Here is a 24050-nt window from a genome sequence, read left to right on the forward strand (position 1 = left end):
TCTGGCTAAATGGGCGAAAGAGGGCAGCCTGAATTAGCAGTGGATACAATTTAATCAGAACATGGAAATGGCAGTACTAGGAAAATAAGTGGGAAAATGAAAGATGAGAAAGCAGATGACCAAGACTTACGCAGTTCAGCTTGTCCAATCTATACCTGGAAAAAAAAAAAGCCCTAGGATTTTCAGAATAGTGGGTGCTAAATTTACGTTGGTAAAACATTGTCTAATGACGTAGAATTGTCTGGCCAGGTCTTATTGTTGTAACTAACAGAAATAATGTAAATAACGGTTAGAGAGCAAGCAATTTACATTCCCGTAGTTATATTAGCAAAGAGAGTAACTTGGAAAATGGAAACCAGAGAGACTTGCGTTAGTGTTGCTTCTGGCTGTAGTTTTTAAGTGTAAGACAAGGGAAACTCCTTGCCCAAAGAGAGAAGAGTCCTAAATAAATCGGCGTAACTTCTTCCCAACTGAATACAACCCTAATGTACTATGTAGGGTTAGGCTCCAGAGAAGTGTTGGAGGTCTCTACGACAATAACTAGCAACTTACTCCGGCTAGAAGTCATGCAGAGAAATTGAGATAAAGGACTTTCATAGGCCAAAGACTTAAGCGGCCGTTTTTCAAAGAATTAATGCCAAAAAAATATTTAAATATGCGCTTATATTGAAATTAAATAAAACCAGTCCTAAATTTTATTTGACTCCTCTGTTTTCAAAAAAAATCTCGATAGGAAAGACTGGAAAAAACTTAGCTGGCAAGTGGTAGAAAAAACAGACAAAAGGAATACACACAGAGAACTGCAATTCTACAGGAATTTGCAAACTGCAAAACCACGCTACTACATTCATTACTCCCAGCTGCGCCGCCCCCTCCCATCCGTTTTTTGGCGATAGATCAGTCACCCCTGCCAGAGTGGGCGCTCGATGGTTCTGCGTTTAGCTAGTGAGGCCTGCGGAGCAGCCCAGCCCGGGGGCTCCACTTCGTCTCTCGTTCATTCCAACTCGCGGGCTCCCGGCTTCCCCGCGCGCCGCTCCTTCTCGACCGCCCGGACAGCTGGCGACCCTTGCGGGTCCCGCCCCTCTCTGCTTGCCCCAGCGCCTGCGCCCACGGGTCTGTCTATCCGTCAGTTTGTTCTCTGGTCGGTCAGTCAGTCTGGTCCCCGCTCGGGTGCCTCTTGCCCGCGAGCCGGTAACGCGCCGGGACGGGACGGGGTTAGGGACGGCACTGGGCTGGGGGATAGCGACTGAGGAGAGGCTCCCCGGGAGGGGGCGGTGTCGGCACTGAGACTCCGGGTCCCCGCCCGACGGCGACGGCGGCAGTTCGCACGCTCGGTTAGTGGGGTTTGGGGGCGCGTTCCCTCCCACCCTTGACTTCTGATCCGGCGAGAAGCCGCGTCCGGCTGGGGCTGTGTGGGAGGGGGAGGGGAGGGGGTCCGAGAATGTCTGTGGCGAAGTCCGGGGGCAGGGGAGGGCGCGGAATGGGGGGGGGTCCAAGTCCTGGACTTGCGGGACAGGACCGAAGCAGCTCTTCCGCCCCGAGTTTCGAACCCCCCTCTGCTACCTTCGGAGAAGACCGCGGGAGGGGGAGGAGGGGAGGAGAGAAAAAGGGGACGGGAACGACGGTGACAACCGCCGCGAGTCCCACCGGTGTCTGCGCGCACGAGCACAACAGGTAGGAGCTGCCTGTGGACTCCGCGCCGGCCGGGGACTCCGGCAGACTATTAGCGGGGACTGGAGGGCAGGGCAGGGCAAGGTTGGGCCTCGCTTAGCCCGGCCTCTGGGTGTGCCCCCTCCCCAACCCTGCGGGAATCCGCCCTAGCCGGCTGCCTGCTGCGCTCCCCTGCCAGATGCCCCGCGCTGTTAGGGCCGAGCGCAGGAAAGCGAATGAGACCCAACTCAAACCTGTTTTATTTCTTAACGGGGACCTTAGAATGAGCGAGGAAGATTTGAGACCGGGTGTACTTATCTCCCGATGAACTCATTGAGAAAGGGCATAACTTTTCTCAAATGATAAGGATCTTCTCCGCAATCACCGGTCTATCTAAAAATACTCTTTTATTGCTGCTAACACAATTGTAAGTAGTTATTAACTGCTTTACCAACTCTGAAGTTGTATGTAATGATCTGTAATTGTAATAATGCACACCTCGGGCAAGATATTCTAACTTTCTTGCATATAGAAGAATTAGAATTGAACGGTTAGATACCCTGAGCTCTTTAGGACTTTTTATTACAAACTCTTATGTAGTATTTCTAGAAGATTATAGGCTTATAGTCACATTTTAGAATTTGTCTTTACGTCATGCTCTTGTTGAGAAAGAAATGACAAAGCTTTGATAAGAATTATGTTTTAATAGGATTGATTTTTATTTTTACAAGTATTTTTGTTTAAATCGTGGCAAAGCTGGAGATAAAGCTAGAGATGGAGCTTTTGCCCCTTCGTGTGTTTTGTTTTACTTTTTAATTTAATTTGACAAATATCAACATAAATATTCTTTAAAAGAGAGAATAAGAGACGATCGAGTTACAGTAGTTCCAGTATTTGCTCTGTTTGTTTCGGTCTCATTCTAACCCTGTGCATTAATTCTGTTCACTAATGTGCATTTTTTAAAAAAGTGTTCCATTTTCAATCTTCCAAAAGGTAAAAATATCAAATCTCCCCATTTCAACTGCCCTCAAGATCTGCCATCGGGACTCAAAAAACTCAGAGCTCCTCCTTGCAACCAACAACTATTGTCAACCAAAACAAATATATACATAAGTCCTTTTTGTGCCTCTATCCGAGATGGGCAATATGCATAATTCCTCTTTTGGATATGTGACTGATCATTGCATTAAAAAAAACTTAAGGGTTATTTTCCTTACCAGTATTATAATTCTCTTAGTACTTCTGGTTCTTCTCTCTTAACTCTGCATCATAGAAGACCCCTCCAGTTTTTCTGAATCTGTCCCTTTTACCATTTCTTAGAATACACTGATATTCTGTTACCTTCATATAGCATAATTTGTTCAGCAGTTCTCTGGTTCTGTCATAGTTGTCTATGAAGGTCATATTTTTCAATAATCATTACAATGAATGTGTTTATATAATATCAATGATATATAAATATATAATATGATAAATTATACAAATAAAAATTAAAAATTATAAAAATTCTTTAAAGTAAATGTAGAAAATATAGGCATTACTTTTGGGACTCACTTTTTAATTAAAAACTTTTACAAACTAATTTTTATTATAAAATTAGCTACTGCCAACTAGCAACTGTTCTAATTAGAAGGAATTTGGAATCAAGAAGATCCACCTTGTGATTTTTACTAGCCATCTGACCTAGCAAGCCATTTAGCCTTACTTGAACCTCAGGCTCAGAAATTTATCTACTAAAGTCGTAGATGTAAGTCAACAAAAATAACAAAATAACCATGTGAAAAGATGAGATAAAATCTTAGCCAAAAAACTTAGACTTTGACAAGGGTAAATTAACAAATAAGGAAAAAGTTTTTTGTTTTTTCCAAGCCTGCCCCAAATTCCAACACTTTTGGTTCTGCTTTCCTACTTCCTTCCTTTTATATAGTTATAGTCAGTTTGTACACAAATCTACTTTTACTGTTATCGATTTGCTGCTTCCTTTAGGTCTTTCTATATGTATTTGTCCTAAATTAACATCATTTTAAATTTTTTTTTTTTTGAGGAAGGGAATCTGGGCATGTGATATATCAGAATGGATTAGACTAAATCAGTCTAATCGAGCTACCTGGGCACTGATAGATTTGGCTGTTTGTCTATAAGTAGTATGTGCTAACGGCAAAATCCCATTACATTGATATACCATCATCTATTCAACCATTATACCTATAAGACAAAACGTTGCCAATTTTTTGCTACTAAAAGTAGAGTAGCTATGAATTTTTTTTTCCTACAAATAGGTCCTTTTTTTCCTTTTTATGGTGTTTTTTGTTGTAAAGTTTTAGCACATATCACAGTCTGGAGACAGAATTATGTGAATTATTTCATACTGTCACTAAATCATAGATTTAGACCAGAAGAGACCTTAAGAAGTCATTTCCTTTTTCTTTCCCTCCATTTTACAGATAAAGAAACTGAGATCCTTAGACTCCAAAGCCATTGCTAGTACTGTTCCCCCTATTGCTGTAGGTATAAAGTGATGTAGTCTATAGTACTTTTATTCTGGACTAAATAGGTTTCTTCTAATTTTGATGATATCTCTGAGGTAGAGAATATATTTATCATTGGTTTTTCATTCAACAAATATTTTTAATCATTCATGGATCTTGAAGATATAACAATAAAAGATGACAGTCCCTGCCTTACCTTTAAAGAACTTAAATTCTAAAATTAGGAGAATAGTTGGAGGGATGTTGAAGGTGATAATGTAGCCTGTGAGCATTTAAATATGATAGAAGTGAGGGAATAGACCCTGATGAAGTGACTTATTTAAATTGAGTTGCTGAGTCTTAATCTAATTTCCTATTCCTTGGGTTCGTCTACATATTCTTTCTGAGTACTGAATTTTTCTATTTTTTTTTAATTAAAGCTTTTTATTTTCAAAATATGCACGGATAATTTTTCAACACTAACCCTTGCAAAACCTCATGTTCCAAATTTTTGCCCCTTCTCCCCACCTCCCCTGGATGGTGAATAATCTAATATGTGTTAAACATGTAATTCTTTTATACATATTTCTACAATTATCATGCTGCACAAGAAAAATCAGATCAGAAAGGGAAAACATGAAAAAGAAAACAAAATGTAAGCAAACAACAACAACAAAAAAGGGAAAATACCATGTTGTGATCCATACTCGGTTACCCCTATCCTCTCTCTGGGTCATCACAGGACTATTGGAACTGGCCTGAATTATCTCATTGAAAAGAGCCAAATCCATCAGAATTGAATATTGTATTAACTTGTTGCCATAGTACTGAATTTTTCAGAAGAAGAAATGGGCCATTTCAGAATCTTTTCACCATACTTTAATCAGAACTCAATAAAGTAAGTTATTTCTATATTTAAGAAAAAATATATCAGTAAGTGGTTTAGTGAGATTATTTCATAAGTGACTGTGTAGCAATTTGTAATTGAAATATACCAAACTATGCCAAGTGTTGGAATACAAAAATAGGTTAAAAGAAGTCTTCCTTCAAGAAAAACACTTTCTAATGGGGGACATGCCACAGGATGGATATATGTATAAAATTTTAAAAAAAGGTCATTTCAAAAGGAAATGTATTAATAGCTAGAGAGGTGACCAAGGAAAAAACTAGAAAAGTCCTCCTGCAGAAGATGGAATTTGGGCTGACTTAAAAAAAAAAAAAACCAGGAAGCTAAGAGAAGAAGCAATAAGAGGAAGAACATTCCAGAAAGTAGGATTGATCAGCTTTTGAAGAGCCATGAATTCAAGAGATGTAAAATCATGTGTAAGAAATAGGAAATAGATCACTGTACCTAGCTCATAGATAAGAGTGAAGAGGAATAAAATGTAGTTATGAAGTCTTAAGTGCTATACAAAGGATTTAATTTTTGATACTGGAATAACAAATACTAAAAATTATTGGGGGGGGGAGGAGAAACCTCATTAGCCCTCTACTTTAGAAAAATTATCTTTGCAATTTGATGTGGATGTTAGAATAGGTTCTTGAGGCAAAGAGACCAACTTAGAAAGCTATTATAGTATTTTCAAGAATGAGGTATTAGGGACTTGAACTAGAGTTGTGCTTGTGTGAAGGGAGAGAGATAGACATATATGAAAGATGATGTGAAAGTAGAAATGACCAGAAATTTGGAATGATTTTGATGAGGAGAGAATTGTGTGAGTGAAGAGTCAAGGGTGATGCTCAGATTGCAGACTTAAGTAACTTAGAAGATGTCTGGAATGCTTTCCCTGCATATCCTTAACTACTGACTTCCATGGCTTCCTTCAAGTCCCAACTAAAACCCTATCTTCTTCAAGTAGCCTTTCTCAACTCTTTTTAATTGTAGTGCCCTCCTTCTTTTAATTATTTCTATAAATAGCTTCTTTCTACTAAATTGTCTCCCCCCATTAAATTGAGAACTTCTTGAAGACATGTCCTATCATTTCTTTTTCTGTTCCCAGTGCTTGTCACAGTGGTTGACATATAGTAAGGCCCTTAATGTACATTTCAAACTGAAGGAATTTTAGGCATCTCCAGCTTAAAAATACCTAAAACGTAATTTAACTTCCCCATCAAATGTCCCTTCTAAGGAACTTCCTTATTATTGCCAAGAGCACTAGTCAGTCAATAAACATTAATATTTTCTAAATATGTATCTAAATCCTTAAACTGGATTTTGGTCTTTTGAAAATAGAAAAAATAATTTTGAGCATGAAACCCCACTTGTATTTTCAATAGGATAAGAGTAACAAATCTGAGCTCTAAATAACCACTCAGTTGAATTCAAGTTACAGGATAGAAGCAAGTATCCCAAAGTAATCTTTTTTTTTTTTTTTTTTAGTAGTAACAATATAAAAATTTGCAGATGAAAACAGACATAATGTTGATATGCCAAAACCATTATTGCTGATACTCTGTTGAAGACATTGGAACCTGTCATATGATACTGAAAGAAGGAAAACTTCTGAGGGTAATTCCTAAATATTTAAAGCTTTGAATATGCTTATATTTCCCTGAGGATTCAAATAAATTTCTATTGTTACAGAATAAAATGCTTCTTGGTAGACTTTCTCAGTAAACTTGTTATTTTGAAAAAATACAGTTACTTGTTAATTTTCATTTTTACCTCTTTTTTGCTGTTGTTTCCTGGTCTGTAAGTATGACTTGAAGGATCAAGCTACAGTGGATGGCTCAGTGCATTTTTTATTTTTGTTTTCATCCACAAAGCAAAGAAAGATAAGATGAAATCTTTTGTTTCAAAATAAAATTTTGTGTTGGGTAATGTTCCTGGTCCTTCTAGTGTTAAATGCAGGATTAGAACTTAGATGATTTCTAAATTTTCAGCTTTTTCAGCTGCAAATGCTGTATTCTTCATATATAGAATATGTATATATATATTTACACATATACACATGGGTATGTATATGTGAGTGTGTGTGTGTGTGTATATATATATATATGAACATTAACATCTCCATACAATAGAGTTTAATCAACATGCTAGGGGAAGAATTGTTCTTTTGTGAAATTTTCAGATAGCTAAAATTTATCCTTTAAGAACTAATCTTTTTTTTTTTTTTTTTTTTTTAATAGCCTTTTATTTACAGGTTATATGTATGGGTAACTTTACTAACAATTGCCAAACCTCTTGTTCCAATTTTTCACCTCTTACCCCCTACCCCCTCCCCCAGATGGCAGGATGACCAGTAGATGTTAAATATATTAAAATATAAATTAGATACACAATAAGTATACATGACCAAACTGTTATTTTGCTGTACAAAAAGAATCAAACTCTGAAATATTGTACAATTAGCTTGTGAAGGAAAATGAAAAATGCAGGTGGGCAAAAATATAGGGATTGGGAATTCAATGTAATGGTTTTTAGTCATCTCCCAGAGTTCTTTCTCTGGGCATAGCTGGTTCAGTTCATTACTGCTCCATTGGAGATGATTTGGTTGATCTCATTGCTGAGGATGGCCAGGTCCATCAGAACTGGTCATCATATAGTATTGTTGTTGTTGAAGTATATAATGATCTCCTGGTCCTGCTCATTTCACTCAGCATCAGTTCGTGTAAGTCTCTCCAGGCCTTTCTGAAATCATCCTATTGGTCATTTTTACAGAACAGTAATATTCCATAATATTCATATACCACAATTTATTCAGCCATTCTCCAACTGATGGGCATCCACTCAGTTTCCAGTTTCTGGTCACTACAAAGAGGGCTGCCACAAACATTCGTGCACATGCAGGTCCCTTTCCCTTCTTTATGATCTCTTTGGGATATAAGCCCAGTAGTAACATGCTGGATCAAAGGGTATGCACAGTTTGATAACTTTTTGAGCATAGTTCCAGACTGCTCTCCAGAATGGTTGGATTCGTTCACAATTCCACCAACAATGTATCAGCGTCCCAGTTTTCCCACATCCCTTCCAACAATCATCATTAAGATCTAATCTTATTAAAAATGTTATTACTTTAATGTAAATCTATGACATTCAAGGTGTCCCAGTAGCTATTAAAGCTTAACACTTAACTAAGGCTTTTTGGACACCCTTTATTAAATGTGAACCTTCTTGAGTATATTTAATACATACTGAACATATTTTAATCTTTTCACTCATATCAATGAAATCAGATTATAGTATCATAGATTTAGAACCAGAAGGTACCTTAGAGGTCATCTAGATCCTGCTTCTTCATTTTATAGGTAAGGAAACTGAAACCCAAAGAAATTAAAATGGCAAGCCCAAAGAAATCTAAGTAGTGGATAGTAGAGCCAGTCTCCATTGCTGTATTATGTATACTCCATTGAATATGTGGCTGAAGTAAATCTTTTTGAGCTGCTCCAAGAACCTAACCATACCTGACTAATCCCTATATATAGAGTGGCCCAAAAACCAGAAAATGTGATAGAAAAAAATTTTTTAATTTATTTTTATCATTCCTTTTTTTTACATTTTCAGTTCCAAATTTTCCTTCTCTCCAATCCTTTCCCCACTCACTGAAAAGACAAACAATATATTAACTATGTGTGTGAAGTCATGTAAAACATATTTCTATATTACAGTTTGCAAAAAAAAAAAAAAAAGGAGGGAGGAGCAAGAACAAATGAAAAAATGTGTGTTTCAATCTATATTCTGGAAGTGTATAGCATTTTTTATCAAAAGTTCTTTGGAATTGTCTTCATCAGAGGAGCTAATTCTTTCACAGTTGATCACAATTATAATATTGCTGTTATTGTGGAAAATGCTCCCTTCTTAATGCTCACTTCACTTAACATCAGTTCATATAAGTCTTCCCAGGTTTTTCTGAAATCATCCCCCCTCATCATTTCTTATAGTATTCCACATAAACCACAACTTGTGCAGCCATTCCCAATTGATGGACATCCCCTCACTTTCCAATTCTTTGCCACCACAAAAAGCTGGTATAAATATTTTTGCACATATAGGTCCTTTAACTTTTTCTCAGATCTCTTTGGAATACAGATTTCATAGAGGTATTGCTGAGTCAAAGGGTATGCAATTTTATAAGCCTTTGGGCATTGTTCCAAATTGTTCTCCAGAAAGGGTGGGCCACTTCATAATTCTACCAGTATAACTGGTATACCGGTTTTTCCACATCCCTCCAGTATTTGTCATTTTCCTTTTCCGTCATATTAGCCAATCTGATGGGTATAAGGTGGTATCTCAGAGTTGTTTTTAATTTGCATTTCTCTAATCACTGGTGACTTAAAGTTTTTCATATGACTGTTATGTTCATATGATATGACAAATGAAAAGCTATGATTTCTTTTGAAAATTGTATGTGTGTGTGTATATACATATACACACATATAGTATAAAATGCTTATTAGCATTTTTGATGAAAAATATCTTTGCCCTATTTCTTTTTTAGGAGTGTGTTGGGAAGGTGAGGGACCAAGCTGTGAGTTACAAATGTGTACTGATATTCTTGCCTGTGATAGTGGAATCAACGAAGTGATTGATATGTAACAATGCAACCAACATTTTAGGATTTAGAGCAGGGGTCCTCAAACTTTTTAAATACGGGGGCCAGTTCACTGTCCCTCAGACTATTGGAGGGCCAGACTATAGTAAAAACAAAAACTTTGTTTTGTGAGCCTTTAAATAAAGAAACTTCATAGCCCTGGGTGAGGGGGATAATCGTCCTCAGCTGCCGCATCTGGCCCGTGGGCTGTAGTTTGAGGACCCCTGATTTAGAGTCTTAGAAGACATATATTTTTGCTAACTAACATCCAGTTTAGATATAGATAGTATTTCTTGCCTATAATCTTTTTTTAGATAATAATATACTTCCTTCTTGTCATTTATTGGAAACAGAACATATAAACAGTCTGACTATCTTTAGCATTCATGAGCAAGTCAATTCTGAGGAATTTTAAGTGGAAAAAAATATTGTTAACCCTTTTGTTTTTTCCACAGGTATTTATCCATTTTTATCCCATGTATTTAACTGTTTTAGGAATCCATGCCCAAGGACCCAGCAGTCTTGTTAGTGAGACATCATTGTATCGCATTTACTTCTTAGTATGGCCACTCTCTCCTAAACTAAATTTTTAATAAAGATAAACTGTTAACTGACATAGTAACTACTCATGACAGTGAGTTCAACATTTGACATATCACATCCAGCTCACCAAAGCAGCCTTTTACAAAAACTGGCAGATAATACAGTTAAAACAGTTATACATCATTGCTGGAGGAATGGGGAAGGAAGGTAGTAAGGAGTAGAATAAAAGAATAATGAGTTGAATGGTGTTAATTATTGTTTCACCGAATTTTGAAAAAAAGGACATGCCTATAGAAAACTTAACAAGATATCCTACATAGGAGGATGAAAAGAAAACTTGTTTGATGTTGGGAATTAAGATGTATTTAAGTAAATTAAGTAAGTAAATGTATATTAAGTAAATTGAGTGTTAGAGATCAAGAAATAAAGTTATTTTTGTTTTCTCAAGAGCAACCTAGTGATTTTTAAGATAGATTTTTATTGATAACATTGGGTTTTTCACCACATACATTTTATCCCTAAAGTCTTCACACTAGTTTTTCCCAGAGAACCATCCTTAAGACAGAATTTTTATAAGAGGAAAAAGTAGAGGGAACAACTCAGCTAAACTCTCCCAACATTCCCCTCCAAACAACTGTAAAATAATGCCTCAAATTAAATTCTAGAGTTGCAAAGCCTACAGAAAGTCAAGGTGAGACTTTTTTTTCCTAGCCTAAGAAATCTAATTAGCAGATAAGGTCTGTGACACCAAGGAGTAAGGGATATTCTAGAACATAACACAGAGAAAAGCAACAACACTAAGTGTGTTCCTTAGAGACTTAACAGTAGCAGCAGCTTTAGGAGCTGTCAGCCCAGAAGAGAGTATGTAGAGATTACAGGGGACCCATTGCTGACACTGGTTACATAGGACTATATTGCATTATTCATTCTCAATTTCAGAGTAGTTCTGGCAGAAAGGAGTACTTGTAGTTAGTCACCCTTAGGGAGCAGGATTCTGATCACAGTTCCAAGGTAGAGAGAAAGTGCCTTCTTGAGTAAAGACTAGAGTGCAAATCAGAAAATTAGTGACTATACCTCTCCCAAACTGTACCACTTTAGAAGTACCAGCCTTGCAGATCTTCAAAACTACCCTTGAAAACAACAATGCAGAAAAGCCTGAAACTTGGAACCATACCTCAAGTGAGCAGAGCCCAACTTCAACATAAAGTTCAGCGTTAATAAACAACTGGAAAATGAACAACAACAAAAGAACATGACCATAAAAAGCTACCATCGTGACAGGAAAAACCAAGACATATACTCAGAAGATAACATGAAAATAGCTATGAAAAATGGCTACAAGAAAAGTTCCAACAAGAATTCCTGAAAGAGTAAAGAGATAAGAATGGTAATGGAATAATTAGGAAAAGAAATAAGAGTCATGCAAGAAAATTATGAAAAAAGTTTATAGCTTAGTAAAAGAAGCACCAAAAAACTTAAACAAACCAAAAAAGCACCGAAGAAGATAACATCTTAAAAAATAAAATTGACCAAATGGTAAATAAAAACACAAAAATGACACTGAGAAATTCCTTAGAAGCAAATAAGCCACATGGGAAAGGAAGTGCAAAAATTCCCTGAAGAACTCTTCTAAAAACAGAATTGGCCAAATGGGGGGAAAAAAAAAGTACAAAGGCTCACTGAAAAAAAGAATCCCTTAAAAATTAGAATTGTTCCTAAGCCAATGACTGATTTCATGAAATATCAAGTAATAATTTTTTGAAAAGTCAAAAGAATGAAAACAAAGGAAGAAAATGTGAAATATCCCATCAGAAAAATAACTAGCTAGATTGTAGATGAAAGAGAGATAATTTAAGAATTACTGGATTGCCTCTAAACCATGATCAAAGGAGTCTAAACACTATATTCCAAGAAATTATAAAAGATAACTGCCCTAATATCTTTAAATACAGAGGATAAAATAGAAATAGAAATTATCCATTAAACTTCCAGGAACTAAATTCCAGAGCTCTGAGATTAAGAAGAAAATGTTGAAAGCATAGAAAAAGACACAATTTAAATACTGTGGAACCATATCGAAGATTATAAAACATTTGGCCACTTGAACCATGAAAGAGCAGAATATGATCATCTGAAGGGCAAAGGAGCTAGTTTAACCAAGACAACCTACACAGCAAAAATGATTATAATCCTTCAGAGAGAAAAGTGAACATTTACTAAAATAGAGGTTTCAAGTGTTTTGTGATGAAAAGATCAGAACTGAATAGAAAATTTGACATTTCAAACACAAGACTTGAGAGAAGCATAAAAAGGTAAACATGAAAGAAAAATTAGATCCAATAAGGTTAAAGTGCTTACATACCAATATGGGAATATGATATTTATAACTCCTAATACCATTATCTTTTATTAGGACAGTGAGAAGAAGTCTGAATAGAGGAAAGACATGTGTGAATTGATTATATTGGGATGATCTAAAAAGAAATGAAGTTTAAAAAGAGTGATACATTGGAAGAAGGAGGAAGGGGAAGAAAGAATAGGGAAATTATCTTACATAAAAGAAGCATAGAAGGAAAAATGGAGGGACAGGGAAATTGGGCATAGTGGTAGGCAGTACTTGAACCTTATTCTTATCAGAATTGGTTCAAAAAGGGAAGAATACACACACATACCTATGCACATATACATACACATACTTACCCATTGGAGAAGTAGAAGGGAAAGGGGGACAGAGTAATAAAAGAGAGATTGGATTAAAGGAAGGCAGTGATCAAAAACAAAATAGACTTTTGATGAAGAATAGTATAAAAAAGAAAGATAAACAGAAAAAATAGGATGGGGAGAAATGTACAATTAATAATCATAATATGAATTTACCCATGAAATAGAAGTAGAAAGCAGAATGGATTGGAAAACCAGAGTCTAACAGTATTCTGTTTATGAGATATAATTGAAACAGGAAACAGTTAAATTAAGGGGATAGGGTGGAAACATGCTTTGGCTGAAATAAAAAATACAAGGGTAGCAATCATCTTGGACAACAAAAGCAAAAATAAATCTAAAAGAGATAAGAAATTTCCTTAAAGATACCATAGAGAACAAAATTAAATTTAAAAAAATTTATAGCAAATTTCTCGAATAAAGGCCTTATTTTTTAAAAATATAGGAAATGGAGTCATATTTATAGAAATAAGGGCCATTCCCTAAATATTAACAGGTAGTTTTAAAAAAAAATTATTCATAGTCATATGAAAAATGCTCTACATTGCTACTGATTAGAAAAATAAAAATTAAAAACTCAGATACCATGTTACACCCATCAGAAATGACATTGCTGGAGAAAATGTGTTACTTTATATTTTCAGTTTTATTAATATAAACCTAGGAGAAGGGGGAAAAAAAGGTGTTTGGGTTTTTTTTTTTCCATATTTACAATAAAACTTTTAGGGGTTTTTTTTGTTTGTTTTGTTTTTGTTTTTGCTCCCTGGTCTAAGTTCTTAGAATTTAAGCAATTCATTTTAAATGTTTTAAATACATTTACATATATTTTTACCATTAGAGCCAAAGATTTTTTTAGAGAAATTTTCTTTTACGAAGGTAACTATTTTTCTTCTCTTAAGTATTCTTGACTTTAGACTTCAGCTATGAGCATCCATTCTGTAAGTTTATGTACCTAATAACACTGTTTTGGGTATACAATGTAACAAAATATAACAGGTTCTTATTACTCACCTAAACTACCAATTATTAGATTAGTTTTCTGACAGATAAAAGTTCCAATAAGACCCAAAACCTCCTTGAAGAGTTTTCTGGATTCAGTCAGAGGATTTGGGATTGAATAATGGGATTTTTATTTATTGTCAATAGGCAAGTCATTTAACCTTTCAGGGATGGAGTTTCCTTATCTGAAAAATGAGGAGGTTGAAGAGATCTTATAAGTCCATTCCATTTCTATGTCTGTGATCTCAAAGTAATCAAATACAATTACACAGGATAGTAAAAGGGAAACCTATCTGGTTGCCTATCAGGCCATAAGTAATATATCAGCCAATAACTATTGCTGTATGCAGCCTTTCAGTTTCTTGTTTTGCAACCTCTGATTTCACAAAGTATTAAATAACAGATGGAAATACTGGCTGATGACTTAATTTGGTAGAAAGATTAAAAAAAACCTGTAGTAACTTAGAAGTAGTAGTTATAGGAAAGCCTTGGATGTTTATTGTTGGATATGTTGTCACAATCTTATGTTTTTGATGTGTGGGAATTACTTGGGAATACCATCTAAATTAGGACACTGGAGAATGGAGGTCAAGATGAAAGACTAAACATGTAACTCATCTCATAGCTTTTAAGGCAATTCTGACAGATTAGTATTAGTCCAGTCTTTTGTGGCTATTGGCTTTTGGCACATTGTCTTCCCAACAAAACAACCTTATCACATCTTTTACTATATCTTGGTGTTTTAAGTATTAGAATTTTGTAATTTCCAGGTAGTACATTAAATTTTATTGTGAATTACCAAAATAATCTTACAGATTAGAAAGGTGTTTTTAAAGCCTAAATTATCTAGAATCTAAATTATTTTTAATTAAATAATAAGGTGTAGGTGCTGCCTTTCAAATTGAAAAAAAAAATTAGCTTGCTGCTTTTATTCCAAAGCTGATTTAACCATCAGCCTCTTTCTCTTTGCAGAAGTTCTAAAACTATGTTGTTTGACTAAATCTTTTGAATACTAACTCATTTACAAGTGAAAAACTTAACCCAGTTGATATGCAGTGGAGGGTTGTCTTAGAAAGTCTGTCATTAGTCTGCTCTTTTCTGGGTAGAAAACTTATCCCTTGTAGCTGGCCCCCCATGGTTCTTTTCTCTTTGCTTCAACTGTCGACAGCATTAGTGCTTCTCTTATTCAACTAGTTCCTAGATTAATACTCTTAAGTATCACTGGAATGAAAAATAGCCTGAAAGTAAACTGAAAGCAGTCAGTAAAGGGAAAAAAACAGTACAGATAAATATCACTTAACAGTGCTAACATTTTTATTAGGTTCTTGGCTGGAGTAGAGTGAGTAACTTGGGGGCTAAGTTGTAGTGGTGTTTTTTCCCCAAACATGTTTTTTTTACACTTGGTTAAAGCAATGCACTCAAACCCAAATTTTACATCTATCTATCTATCTCTCTATCTCTATAAATATATATATATATATATATATGTACATGTGTATGTATTTGTGTATATACATATATGTTTATATCTTTAGTTTTCATTACCATCCCCCAAAATTTTTATTCTTAATTATTTACTCTGCTAAACAAAGGGACAAAATGCTTTATACTATGGGTTGGAAGACTAGAGACTCTTTTGAGATTTCTGGGTTGCAGCACGTTGTAAAATCTATGTTTTGGGGTATTTTAAATCACATATTTCATATACTTCATCTATTCTAGTATAAATTAGATTTCAGGAGAATATGGGCTACTTTTAGTGTTTGACTAGTTACTTCAAAGAATGAGTGCCCATTAGAGTAAAATAGGATTTCTGAATAGCTCTGACAAGTCAGCTGAGGTTTAATCCTCATAAATTCATATGGGGGAAATCAATTTTAATTTAATTTCCTTCTTTGGGGATATTCAACAATTTAGTATTAAAAAAAGAGATTCTCTCCCTCAGCTTATTCCATATAGGAAGCACAAGTCTATCTCCTCATAGTTTATTTGCTGGTGAAATATGAAGAAGTAAATAACCTCATATGAAGCTAAATAAACATTAATTCAAAAAGAGATAAGTCTTTTTTTGGGGGAGGGGGAGTATCTAGCATTTAGTGGTGGTGTCTATCACATAGTGAATCCCAAGTAAATGTTTGTTAAATTAAATTAAAGTTATTAGAGGTTGAGAAAAAGCTAATAGTGGAAGAGGGGAGGAAAGATGGTTAAATTCTAGGATAGTAACTTATAGATCTTTAAAGTATAGACAATGAGGTAAATAAGGCAAAAGAATGGAGAAGGCTTTCTGATTTAAGATTATCTGGGAGAAAAGTTGAAGAATTTAAAATTATAATGAAGGTAGAAAACAGATTAAATGAGAATTAGAGGGGTCGAAAATAGGGCATTTTGGTCAAAATGGACTTTCGGATCAATCTTGACAATGGTGAAATTTTTGTGAGATATGAACACTAAAGTCTTAACCTTGTAGATAAGTGACTTATATGAGAATTAGAAGAAATGTCATCAGAGTTGATTGAGAAGGCTGAGAAATTGTGCCTTCCATGTTTTTTTCTCCTTTTTTAGACTAGACCAATGATTTCATTTGTTAATGGGCCTCCCAGTCAGGATCCTCATTTGCTAATACAGATTCCCTGTAGTTTTAAAGGGTTGCCTAGGACACGGGGAGGTTGAATGATCTGCTCAGAACCATATTGCCAGTATCTTTCTGTCACAGGTGGAACTTTCACAGGAGTCTTTCTGAACTCTTAACAATTCTGTCAAATAAGCCTTTTCTCTCCTCTTGCACATAATAGGCATATAAGAATTTTTTTACTTTGAATTTTAATTTATGCAGAATTTTACAGTGTTTTGTAGTTGCATTTAGCTCTACTCTTTTCCAAGGCGAATTGCATGCATTTTGCAGTCGTAAGATTATTATATGCTATCATAGTTTACTAGGTGTGTAGCATATACCCCAGGAATCTAATCTCTTTTTTGAGGATAATATAGAGGTCATGCAAGTTTTTTTAGAGTTTCTCATCTTCCAGAATTCAAAGTAAATGTTCAATCAGCTTTAGTTCCCTTCTAAGCAACCAAGTCTCCTGCTTCATCACTCATTTAGTGTGTTCTGTCAGGAGCTTACATAATGCCACCATCAGACACTGGTAGCCCATCCTGTAACAGTGTTCCATGAAGTTGATCTTAGCCAGTTCTTAAACATGATTTATGGGTATGAAGTAATATTATAACTATAAAATGAAGAATACCTCTATTAACAACTCTTATAAAAAGGACTGCATAGTTTAAAGAAAATAGGAAAGATGCTAATTATGATACTTAAAATGACCAGTAAGTCATTGCTGAACCAGTAAAAATGTTGGAAGTCAGAAATATGGTTTTATGAGATAAATTACACATCTGGAAAGATGATGTTAGCAGAGTTAGCATTTTTATTCATATCTTTTATTTTTATGTTACCTTCATTTCCAAATCTGTCCTACCCCTTCCCTACCAAAGAATCATCCCTTATAGCAAAGAACAGAAAAGGAAAGGGGGGAAAGGAGCATCTTTATAAAACTACCAACACATCAGTTGAATCAAACAGTATATACAATGTTCTGCCTACATAGTCTGCCACCCCTAAAAAAAAAAAAGGTAGTGCATTTCTTTAGGACCAAACATTGCACTGGATTAGGGATTTCTTGGGTTATTTCCATTTAGCATTGTTTTTATTTATTTTATATATTGTTTTCCTTGTTTTGCTTATTTTACTTGGCATATTCTCATGTCTTATGGCACAGTAATAGTCCATTCATTTACTACAGTTTATTTATCCTATCAATTTGGATTTTTTTTCCAGGTTTACAAAATGTCCTACTATAAATATTTTGATGTGAATTAGCCTTTTTTCTATCTTTAACTTCATGTTGGGGACTATGACTAATATGGGATCTTGAACAGTTAAATTTAAGTAGAGATTTATTCTGAAAGAATGCTGAAATGAAAAGAAATATTCATGATATATTTGATAGGAACATAAATTTTAGATCTGAAAGGGACCTAAAGGGCCAGTCTCATCAAACAAAAAAAAAAAAACCCAAAACATGTTTATAGATAACAAAGCTAAAGCCCAGAGAGGTTAAGTGGCTTGTTTTAAGTCACAGATTATAAATGACCAAAGCCGGATTTGTATCTTGAACTCCAGATTCATTATTCTTTCCATTGTAGCTGTAGAAAACTGGATGAATTCATCTTAAAATAAATAAATAAATGAAATTTGATGAAGCAATTGGGGTTAAGTAAAATGTGCAAGATCACACCGCTAGTAAGTGTCAAGTGCATGAAGCACTTTGAACTCAAGTATTCTGCTTACTCCAAGGCTGTTGTTCTATCCATTGCACCACTTAGCTACTCTGAAATTATCTTTTAAAGAAAAATAATAACAGGTGACAAAATAGTCCATTTTATCTTCAGTGTGATCCAGAAACAAAGCTTCAAAATTTGTATAGAAAACACCAACATTCTGAATACCAAAGAAAGTAAGCATGCAAAAATCATTAGTGTTGAATCCTTACTTTGATAGCAATATATATTTTTTGGACAAACTCTCAGAACGTCAATCAAGTTTGTTACATAGACATATGAGAGATTTAATACAAAAAAGGGTGTAGGGTTTAACTTACATAGGATTGCTTGCTGTTTTGTGGAGGTGGGGGGGGGATTTTAGAGTGCAAGGCGTTGCAAAGATGAATGGTGAAAACTATCTTTGTAAGTATTTGGAAAAATAAAATACTATTAAATTTAAAAAATAAAAATTGAAGGTTGAAAACTATATGTACAATTGGAAAAAATGAAATACAATTAGGTGGGGAAGAAGAAAGTGAAATGTGAGCTGAGACTTTTTTAGTTAAAAAACCAATTATCCTAAAACATTAAACCCTCCACCCTTTTTATATTAAATCTCTCATATGTCTATGTAACAAACTTGTTTCTATATTCCTCATGCTGCGCAAGAAAAAAATCAGATCAAAAAGAAAAAAAAAACATGAGAGAGAAAAAGAGTAAGCAAACAACAATAAAAAGATGAAAATACTATGCTTTGGTCCACATTCAGTCTCCATAGTTCTCTATCTGGAAGTAAATGGCACTCTCCATCACAACATTATTGGAATTATTTTGGATCACCTCATTGTTGAACGGTACCAAGTCCATCACAGTCAATCTTCACATAATTTTTTTGTGATTTACAATGTTTTCCTGATTCTGCTCTCTTCACTCAGCATCAGTTCATGTAAATCTTTCCAGGTTTTTCTGAAATCTGCCTGCATATTATTTCTTATGGAACAATAGTATTCCATTATAGTCATATAGTGCAATTCAGCTGTTCCCCAATTAATGAAATCCCCCTAACTTCTGATTCTTTGTCACCACAAAAAAGAGCTGCTACAAACATACTTGCATATGTGGGTCCTTCCCCTTTTTATGATATCTTTTGGATACAGACATAGTAGTAGCACTGATAGATCAAAAGATATGCAGCTTTATAGTCCTTTGAGTTCCAAATTGCTCTCCAGAATGATTGGTTCAGTTAATAACTTCACCAACAGTGCATTAATAACACTGTAGTTTTTTGCCCATAATGGTAAAATCAGTTCCTTCACTAATGTCTTACAAACATGCTTCTATTGTTACAAGGCATGACCCAGATGGATCTAGTAAAGGAGACTGAGAAATGAGTGGTCCCATAGGTGGGAGAACCAGAAGACAGTGATATCTTGAAAACTTAGAGAAAAGATTTTTTAAAAGTGATCAGTGGGGTCAGAGGCTGTAGAGAGGTGGAGGAGAATGAGGATTGAGAAAAGGCCATTGGTTTTGGCAATTAAGAGATCATTGGTAACTTTGGGAAGAGCAGTTTTCTATTCATCAGAGAGTCAAAAGAAGAGAAATTGGCTAGTATGGGGGGTGGTAATGGCCAGGAAAAGAACTAAGAATTTAAGAGTTTGAAGGTCAGGGTAAAAATGAAGAGCAATGTTTGATAAAGGAATGCAGTGAGAAAGGTAGAAAGCCAATAGATTATGATCAAATTAGGGAGTTTGGGAATTCTTGAACATGGAGGTGTGGTGCATTTGTAGGTGATGACAAGATCAAGAGATGACCATCTCTAGATATAGTTCAAGTGAAGTGGAATAGAAGGGATAAGAAGTGAATAAATTGAACTGAGTGGTTTGAAGCAGAATTGGTATGTTTGTTAAAGTTCACAAAAATGAAGGCAGGAGTTGACAAAGAAAAAACAGGTACTAAACTCTTTGACGAAGGAAATGAAGTGATCTGGCAGTCTGTAGACAATTGCCAAGATGTTGATTGGGTTGTGGATATGAAATGAATTGTATGAATCTGAAAGGAGAAGAGGTTACCTAATGATGATAATAAAGGGAAAAACTGGAAGCAGCAGTGAATCAGATCATTCCAAATGCCCTGTCTTGATTATTGAACTTGGAAGAATGAGTACAAATCCAGCCAGTTCTGGAAAAGCCAGTCAGCATAAGGGGGCCAGGTTTCAATAATAGTTAGGAGGTGGGAAGAGTGGGAGAGGAAAAGATTTTGGATGAAGGTAAGTTTGCTGCTTATAGAACCAGCATTTTAGAGGTCACAGTTGAAAAAAGTAGTATTAGGTTACTACTTTGGGATTAGAAAAATCCAGGAAGTGGGAATAAGAGGATAGAAAATAGGATTTGGATGGTGATCTATTGGGGTTCAGAGTCTCTGGAAAGTATAGGATGAGAAAATGTTCATCATTTAGTGGAAGTGCCGCTCCTCAGAGGAGTATGAATATTGAACTTGAGAAAAATGGGTCATTAGATGGAAGGCAGATGGTCAAAGTTTTGATACTGCTTTTCCTTTGGAAGGCTGAGGATTAGGCAGGGAACTGTGTAGCAGGGGAATGGAAGTCCTTTTCCCCACTGACTGTTCTCTGTCTCTTTTCTCAAGGAGATGAAAAACTTGAGGTAAAAGAGATTTCTTTTTACATAAGAGGTTCTCTACATCCTAGTTTGGAGATGGAGCTGCCAACAAGTAGAAGTTACCTTGTACTAATAGCAATTGCTTCTCTGGCTTCTAGCAGCCTTCTCTCGGGGAACCCTCGCATCAGGAAGATAGATGATGGTTCTCTTTTAAATAATTTTAGGTAAGGAACGCTTGATGGAATTGAGGGGAATTAGCCTGGGAAAAAGGAGATTTAGCTGAAGTAATGCCTGAGAGGTAGTCTGTTATATTAGAAAATTAGTTGAGTTTTAGTGCTACCATGTCAAACCCATATACTCTGTGACTTTCTCCTCTCTGAGCCACACTTTTCACATTATAAAATGAAACAGTTTGGCTAGTTACTCTGAACATTTCCTCCAGTTCTGTTTTCCATACTAAATATTTAAAGGAGTGTCATGTATAAGAGTGCTTAGATTTATTTGTGGCTCCAGATATCAGAAATAGAACCAAGAAGTAGAAATTACTGGAAAATATCATTTTATCTCAATCACCTAAAAAACTAGATTTTTTTTAACCCATTAATATCCGATTAGTCTAATTTTAGTCAATAATTTTTAAAAATCAAGTAAAAATTATGGCAAGGAGGTTAACCAAATTTTTTTTTAATAGTTATGGATAGTATCTAGAAAATTATGAATGCTCCAAGGCTTAATTCAACCAGGATGATGTTACCCATAAATTGGAGAATCTAAAGAAACTGATCAAATATAGGGAATCTTTTCTTGGACTTTCTGTTAGATCTTCGTCCACAAAATTGGCAAATACTTTGTTAAATACACCTCATCTCTTGATACTAATGATCAGTAAGACTTTGAATAAGGTCTCTCTCTGTTATATCTTTTTAAGGAATCTGGAATAATTTTAATGAAGGAAAGGGAAAACAACTTATGAAAAAATGCCTTCGTGACTGCATTCTATTTTATTAAGCCAAATGTCTTTTACAGCCAATAAACTACATGCCTAGTTGGATCTTATATTTTCTACATCTTTCAGTCAGTTGCATGATGGTATTTGTCTTTGAAGTATCACTTGCTAAAGCCTACCTGTTCTCTGCTAATAATAATAGGATTCTCACAATGATATGTAGATGATTCTTAGAAAAACTAGCCCTGAAGTCAGGAGGACCTGAGTTCAAATTTGGCTTCAGACACTTAACACTTTCTAGCTATGTGACCCTGAACAAGTCACTTAACTCCAAATGCCTCAGCAAAAAAAAAAAAAGAAAAGAAAAGAAAATATCCTTACAAGGATATTCATAGAACAAAGACTAATTCATATAATCTGATTGTTATGTCAGAGACACCATGTGCTATTGTGTATAAGTACTAAATGTGGGAATGAGGAAGACCTGCGAATAAATCCTGCTTCAGACTCTTTGAGTCTTAGTTTCTTCATCTGTAGTAATATATCTGTAACAATGTATGTAAAATGCTTTGTAAACTTGAAATATTTGCATGTCAATTCTATTTTTAGTCTAAACTTAAATATTAAACAAAATGAGCTTTTCTATGTACATTGTAAACAGAAGAAAAGTACTATATGTGAAACTGTTAACATTTAACATAGAGAGTAGAGGTGTTATCTAGACAACATAGCCAAGTTTGGCCCCAACTATACTAAGATGTACCTGAAAGTTAATTTATGTACTTCAGGTATCTTTGTGTATAAATTTGTGTACCCTGTTTTTATCTGAATTTGATATCACCAATAAACAACTTTTCTTTTAAACTATGTGATTAGTTCAGTATCTAACTTTTAAAATTAATTTATGTGTGTGATTTCTTCTGGCCTTCTGAATTGGTTTTTTGTTGTTGTTGTTTGTTTGTTTTTTAGGTGGGGAGGGACACAAGGCAGAAACCCTATTCCCTAGCTTCCCCTTTCTTCTTAGCTCACCCATTCTCTTTCCATCCAATTTCATCCTTAAATACTCTTGATACCCTTGAAGATATAACTTCTGCTTTATTGGGTGATTCACTAAGATTTTTTTAAAATTATTTTTATAGTAATGAACAAACTGATTTTAGATAGGCCTAGAAAGATTTGCAGAAACTGATGCTGAGTAAAACAAGCAGAACCAGGAACACATTGTATACAGTAACAGCAAGATTGTAAAATGATCAACCATAAAAGACTTGGTTCTTTTCCACAGTTCTCAGTGATCCAAGACAATCCCAATAAACTTTGGATGGAAAAATGCCAAATACATGAAGAGAGAAAACTATGTACACTGAATGTAAATCAACACATGCTGTATTCACTTTTTTTTCTTTTATTTTTCCTCTCTCATGCTTTTTCCTTTCTGTTCTGATTTTTTCTCCCAACATGATTCATAAGCAAATTTTTTTTAAATAAATGTACGTGTATACCCAGGAATAAATTTTTTAAAGTTTATTTCATTAAATATTTCCCAATTACATATAAAAAATTTAAATTTTTTTTTTATTTTGGGTCCTAAATTCCCTTCCTCCCTCTTTCCCCTTACCCCTCCTCAAGAAAGCAAACAATTTTATATTGATTATACATGTGAAGTCATGTAAAACATTTCCATATTAGCCATGTTACAAAAGAAAACACAACCAAAATAAAACAATAACAATAAAGAGCATTTTTAAAAAATATGCTTCAGTCTGAATTCAGAGTTCATCAGTTCCTTTGTAATTGTCTCACTAAGCTTTCTTAAAACTGGTTTTACCTTCTATTGCTTCTCTTCTGTTTTATAAGGCAATTGCTTTTAATCCTTCTTCCAATAAAATTATTATAGTCTACAAGTCTTTGTCTTCTTTTCATTGTTCCTTTTGAGCCATATTTGTCAACATATTTTTGACTATCTTCAACATTTCCATCTTTGAATGGAAGTTATTAAGTGTCAAAGTCTGGTTTTCTTTAATTTGGAAGATCTTAACATGTTCTTACTAGAATTTTTCTATTTCATCTTCTGCAATAGACGTTGATAAACTAACTCTTTTTGTGGTGAATGTGTTGTAATATATATCATAAATGCTTGAATGTGAGGTCATCAGATATCCATTAAAATTATGTTTCTTATTGTCTTTGGGGGTACTACAATGAAGCCAATTCTATCAATACTTTTATTTGCCTGTCCTTAAATATGTGA

The 24050-nt window shown here is 34.8% G+C and overlaps 1 protein-coding gene across 6 annotated transcripts in view; it reads left to right on the top strand.

Annotated features, from left to right (window-relative positions):
* The first annotated feature begins 933 nt into the window (after nucleotides 1-933).
* The window catches only part of HEATR5A (HEAT repeat containing 5A), a 156661-nt gene continuing 133544 nt past the window's right edge, over nucleotides 934-24050 (top strand). For 3 of the 6 annotated variants that reach the window (XR_004231970.1, XM_031952256.1, XM_023501135.2), the window contains exon 1: nucleotides 934-1113. The gene's annotated coding sequence lies outside the window, so the exon portion shown is untranslated. Of the gene's footprint in view, nucleotides 1114-1135; nucleotides 1335-4778; nucleotides 6628-24050 lie in introns of those variants that run through there. The other 3 variants (XM_031952257.1, XM_031952260.1, XM_031952259.1) reach the window with 3 other exon arrangements.

The sequence above is a fragment of the Sarcophilus harrisii genome, chromosome 2 (genome assembly GCF_902635505.1).
Source record: "Sarcophilus harrisii chromosome 2, mSarHar1.11, whole genome shotgun sequence".
Classification (NCBI taxonomy): domain Eukaryota; kingdom Metazoa; phylum Chordata; class Mammalia; order Dasyuromorphia; family Dasyuridae; genus Sarcophilus; species Sarcophilus harrisii.